We start from the raw sequence: 6,431 nt of genomic DNA, 5'->3' as shown, positions 1-6,431 counted from the left end.
CGGACAGTTATCTGGACGCCACAAGCACTGCAGATTGGGGGGTCCTCCCGCCAGAGTAAAAAACCGTGCGTTAAGGGACAGTGCCCGATGCGGAGGCGAGTGAGGAGAACCTCATCGCGCCTGCACGACTGGTAGGACGTACACCATGGCCGCGTGGTGGCCTTGACCAGACGCAGCTTATTTTCACCGACTGCCAGCCACTCCTCTTCCCATTGACGCATCACACGAAAACGAAAAAGGGAGGTAACAGCATGGAGGGGGACGGCACATTCAACAACGTGAGGGAGGGAACATGCATCTTTGGCAGCCACATCCGCCAGTTCGTTTCCCCTAATACCCACGTGCCCCGGCACCCAGCAGAAAGAAACCTCCTTCCCCTGCCGTTGCAGGTGGAGCAGGGCATCATGGATGTTCTGGACGACCGTATCCGCTGGGTACAAGTGTTGCATGGTCTGAAGGGCACTCAGGGAGTCAGAACAGATGAGAAACTTAGGACTGGGAACACATCTCATCTGCTCCAATGCCCGCAAGATCGCACACAATTCGGCATCAAAGATGGTAAACGCTGCAGGAAGCCGTAACTTGACGACTCGATCAGGGAAAACAACAGCACAACCAACAGAGTCCCCCTGTTTAGAGCCATCCGTAAATACTGGTACATGGTCGGCATGCTGGTTTAAAACATCGTAAAATAAGGAGGTAAAAACAAACGCAGGAGTGCAGCTCCTCCGGTACTCTGACAAGTCTAAAAGGACGCTGGGCCTCTGGAGCAACCAGGGAGGCAGGTGGGTAAAACCCTGGAGTTGGGGTGCCACACGCTTCACACCAAGGGACTCAAGCAAATGCTTGGCACGAATCCCAAATGGTCTCGTTGCCCTTGGACGACTGGAAAAGAGACGTTCCATAGGCGGTCGGGCAACAGTAGGGTATGCAGGGGAGGTAGGACAGGCAAGGAATTGACACACCCGTCGCACCATGAGGAGTTTCCGCCGGATGGCGAGCGGCGGTTCCCCTGCCTCAGCACACAGGCTGGGGATGGGACTCGTACGGAAGGCACCAGTAGCCAGCCTGATACCCTCATGGTGTACTGAGTCAAGAATCTTCAGATACGAAGGCCTTGCTGACCCATACACAGCACTGTGTAGTCAAGACGCGACCGGACGAAAGCCCTATAAAACTGCAGCAGACGTGCCCGATCTGCTCCCCAGGACCGACGGCTCAGACACTTCAAAATATTCAGCGCCTTCAGGGCCCGCACCTTGAGGTCTTTAAGGTGCGGCAACCACGACAACTTGGAATCAAAAGTGAGGCCCAGGAACCTCACAGTGTCTCTAAAAGGAAGAATGGTGTCCCTCAGACGCAATTCAGGGGAGGTAAAAGCACGTCAAGAACGATTAAAATGAACACACACACATTTGTCTGCAGAAAAGGTAAAACCCATCTTCGCAGTCCATGCCTCTAATCGCTTTATTGTAAGCTGCAGCTGCCGACTAGCAGTGACAAAACTGGAGGAAGAACAGAAAACAGCAAAATCGTCCACAAACAAGGAGCACTGGGCAGGACTCCGGATAGTGGACGTGATACTGTTAATGGCGATGGCAAAGAGGGTGACACTTAAAACGCTTCCCTGAGGGACACCATTCTCCTGCACATACAAGTCAGATAGCACATTACCAACACGATATCGAAAGAGGCGGCGGGAACGAAAGGACCGAATGAAGATGGGGAGATGGCCACGAAAGCCCCACTGATGGAGTTGACTGAGGATAAGGCGGCGCCAAGTAGTGTCATACGCCTTATTAATGTCAAAGAATACACCTAGACAATGCTGGTTACGTAGGAAGGCCTGCTGGATGGCCGCCTCAAGCAGGGTCAAGTTGTCTATAGTTGAACGACATCTCCGAAAGCCACACTGAGAGTGGCTAAGGAGCTGCCTGGTCTCGAGCAGCCAAACCAGGCGACGGTTGACCATGCGTTCCAATGTCTTCCCAACACAGCTCGTCAAAGCAATACTCCGATAACTACTGGGATGCATTCAGTCCTTTCCTGGTTTGAGGAGGGGAACCAAAATCGCCTCCCTCCACGAGTCAGGGAACGTGCCGGATGACCATATCATATTAAAACAATTCAGGAGTACTTCCTTGGATGGCAGCAACAAGTGCTGCAGCATGCTGTACAGGATTTGATCATTATCACCTGGCGCAGTATCATGAGCCACAGACAGCGCCGAATCCAGTTCCCATATTGTGAAGGGGCAGTTGTAGGGTTCAGAATTTGGAGATCGGAAGTCCAAGTGATCCCTCTCGATGGCAGTGCGGTAGCGGCAGAAATCTGGATCACAGTTAATAGTGGCAGTAGATTCGGCAAAATACATGGCCAGTGTCTGGGCAATGTCTCTCGGCGCCGTGTGTAGACAATCCTGATGCAGCAATGCCGTGACAGGTAGTTGGCTGCGTTTCCCGGAAATCCTCCTGATGGCTTCCCATACTTTTGTAGAACTAGTGGAGCGGGAGATGGAGTTCAGGAACGATTGTCATGACCATCGTTTGCTCTCTTTAATCACTCGCCGCGCCTTGGCCCTTGCCACCCGAAAGGCCGCAAGATTGTCAGCTGAGGGACGGCACTTGAAGCGGCGCAGAGCTGCACGGCGGGTTCGGATGGCTGAGCGGCACTCAGTGGTCCACCAAGGGACAGGGCGCCTCTTGGGATGACTTGAGGACCGTGGGATCGACAATTCAGCAGCATGGGAGATCACGGCTGTAACATGGTCGACCCATTCGTGGACGCTGGCACGGTGTTCCAAAACAGCTAAATCGCTGAAAAGTGTCCAGTCAGCTCTGCAGAGGTGCCACCTGGGCGGCACTGGTAATGCCACAGTCTCATCCAGGAGGCGAATCCAAAGGGGGAAGTGGTCACTAGAATGGAGGTCAGCGGCAACCTCCCACAGAGCAGAATCCGCGAGTGCTGGAGAGCAAAAGGAAAGGTCAATAGCTGACGACGACCCAGAAGCAGTACAGAAATGAGTGGGAGCACCAGAGTTGAGGATGCAAAGTTCTTCGGATGCCATGAGGCTTTCCAGAATGCGACCCCTGGGGCAAGTAGTCGTAGAGCCCCATAAGACATTATGAGCATTGAAGTCCCCCAGAAGGAGAAATGGGCGGGGGAGTTGGGTAATAAGGTCTGTGAGAGCCTCAGAGTCTATTGCATCCTGAGGCGGTAAGTAAACGGAACAAATTGTGAGCCTCCGCCCCACAAGAAGGTCAACTGCAACTGCTTGCAGGTCCATAACGAGAGGGAGCTCAGATGAGTGGTGCATGTCATGGACAAAAACCGCAACACCACCCTTTGCCCTTTCCCCCATCAGATCATCTTTTCGATACACGGTATAGCCCCGTAAAGAAGGAGCATCAGTGGCCCGGAAATGTGTCTCTTGGAGACATAAGCACAAGGGGCGCTCTCGTACAAGGAGTAGTAATTCGGCCACATGCGTCCTGAACCCATTCAGGTTCCACTGTAATATGGGAGCCAGTGATCAGGGTGGCTGAATTTTCACCCTGCCCCTGTGCTTTGGAGGAGAGCCCGTACTGGCCGGAGATTTATTCCTGGGGCGAGAAGATCGCCCCCGGTCGACATCAATGTCCATCAGCTCCGATGGCGACCCAAGGGAGATGTCAGATAGTACGATGGCATCGTCATCGGACTGACCCTGACTAGTCTCCTCAGGTGGCAAAACCTTCACCTTCGGCGTCTTCGTCTTGGGGGGCTTAGACTGCAGTACCTTGTCAACAGTTGGAGCTTTACTCGCCTGGGCAGAAGGTGCCATATGGGGAGGTGCAGGAAGTACCCCAATGTCAGCAACCACGGCCTTGTCCGACGTTGTGGGGAGAGCTGCAGGTTGCAAAACAACCGCAGCAGCACAAGTGCACTGGCAAATGCAGGTATTAGTGCTGACACTAGCAACCTCCGTTTGTGTAGCAACAGTGGCCAACTGTACCGGTTTCTGCAGAGTGGAAGCGAAAGATGATGTAAACACAGGAGGCTGCATGGCCTTAAAGAGCTTCTTGGCCTCACCATAGGGGATGCGCTTAGATGTTTTGATCTCCTGTATCTTCCGTTCCTCGAGATAGATGGGGCAGACCCAGCTCCAGACAGGGTGACTCCCAGAGCAATTCACGCACTTAACAGGCGATGAACAATCGGCTCTTTCATGGGCAGGCTGACCACATTTACCACAAGCGGCTATCCCATTGCACCCCAATGTAGTATGCCCAAAGCGCTGACATTTAAAACAGCGCATTGGGTTGGGGAAATATGGCCGTACTGGTAAACGTAAGAAACCCGCTTTAACGTGCTCTGGGAGTCTCGGGCAATTGAACGTGAGAATAAACGAGTCGGATTTGACTAGGTCCCCATCGACTTGTTTCATAATATGCTGCACATCGACAATACCTTCGTCAGCCCACTCAGATTTCAACTCGTCCTTGGGGATATCCACCAAGTCCCTACATGTCACAACACCCTTACTATAGTTCAAAGTGGAGTGGAGCTCGGTCTCGATAGCGTACTCTGCGAGACAGGTTGCTTTCCTAAGAGAAGTGACTTGACGGGAACTAGGAGTTTCAACTAACAGAGTCCCATTGTGCAGACACTTCACAGATTTCAGTGTTCCTGCAATTCCATCAAGACCCTTGTGGATGTAAAAGGGAGAAACTCTCTCAAAGCTACCTTCCTTCCGGTTGACAATCAAAAACACATTCTGATTATTAGCATGTGCTCTGTTACGACAGTCTGATAAATCTCTAGTAACACCAGGAGCTGGAGGACTCGCAGCATGAAGTCGCTTTTTCGATGGGGTGTGTTTTCCTACCAGTGGGCCACCCAATCCACTGGTAGGGGGAAATGTAGAGGTCGAAGGGTCCATTGTGGTCCCACGAGCAGCTAGGGAACTAAAGGTCCGCTCAGACAGAGCCCCGCGTGCCTGACTAAGCCTTATACAACTGGGGTGCGGCAGGTGCCCCAGAGGTTGCCCGCTTGCGACTGTTCCACCCCAACAGCCATGCATCTTATAGGCGCGCAGCACACCGTAAGATTGAGGGGTTTTTATAGAGGTTTACCTTCCTCACAATCCAGGCGATCAAGCCAAGATTACCATTCCCCGCAGCACACAACATTCCACCGCTGCGCCATGCGGTGGTCGCTGAAGCATGTCCGGGGTTTACGGTGACAGGAGACTGGCAGCGCTGACCAGTCCCCAGCTCAGGACCCCGGGGTCGCCAAGCCCGTACTCAGCAAATGAATGCTGAGCCCCTGAGGGGGCTTCACAAGGAACCTGATACATGTTGAAAATAAAACTTCAGTCAATACACTGCAGCTCCAATTTGACATTTGTTATTGTGTATCACGCAGGCCCTTCTACAAGACACAGCCTTATCAAAAGCACAGCCAGTGCTGAGTGTGAGAGTTTACATGCTCCAGTGAAGTTGAGGGCTATGCTGGTGATGGTACAGCTAATGGCATGGTCATCCATCTGGGCAGGTCTCAACAGAGGAGCCAGACAAACTGTGTTTCACATGGAGGTGTGGGGGCTCTATAGGCACATGGATGCCAACCCTTCCTAGTGGAGTAAATATAAAAGGAAACTCCTGGTCCTTGAGGTTTGGGATGAGCGTAGGGATAACAACCCAATCTCATAAAACGTAACTGTTGTCGGTACAACACTTCAGCCTCTGAAGGATGTGGATAACAAGATGATGACCACTGAGGGCAATGGTTAATGAGAAGGAAAATGAATATTACAATATCCACCTAGAACGTGAGGACACTTACGAGATCTGGAAAATTGTCAGAAATCAAAGAAGAAATGGATAAGTATAGAGTGAAAATAGTGGCACCATAAGAAATATGGTGGAAAGGGCAGGAATGATATAACATCAGGGAAACATATGCTGATGAGTAGTGGAGGGGATATAGGCCATCATGGTACCAGCTTTCTTATATGTAGGTAAATCAAGGCAAATGTAATTAATTTCACAGAAAATAGTACTAGGTTGTGTTCTTTGAGATATCTACATCTACTTTTTAGGACAAAAGTTCTTTTTTTTTTTTAACCTGCAATGATATTTGACCATGATCCAACAGAGGATGCAGATGAAGATGAGAACAATGCATTTTATTCCAAACTGCACAAGGAAATCATCAAAGCTCCAAGACATGATGTGAAAATGATTCTTGGGGGTCTGAATGCAAAAACAGGGAAAGAAAACATAATATGAAAAGAAAGACTCTATGAAGTCAGTAATGATACTGGCTAAGGCTAATAGATTTCACCAGTGAGATGACGATAATAAAAAGCATATGGCATTCAAGGAAAGATATTAAGAAGTGCACTTGGGCAACAGAGCTACATGAAACCAAATAGACCACAAAATTTC

This window comes from Schistocerca piceifrons, chromosome 8 (genome assembly GCF_021461385.2).
Source record: "Schistocerca piceifrons isolate TAMUIC-IGC-003096 chromosome 8, iqSchPice1.1, whole genome shotgun sequence".
Lineage (NCBI taxonomy): Eukaryota > Metazoa > Arthropoda > Insecta > Orthoptera > Acrididae > Schistocerca > Schistocerca piceifrons.
Note: the sequence above shows the minus strand (reverse complement) of the source record.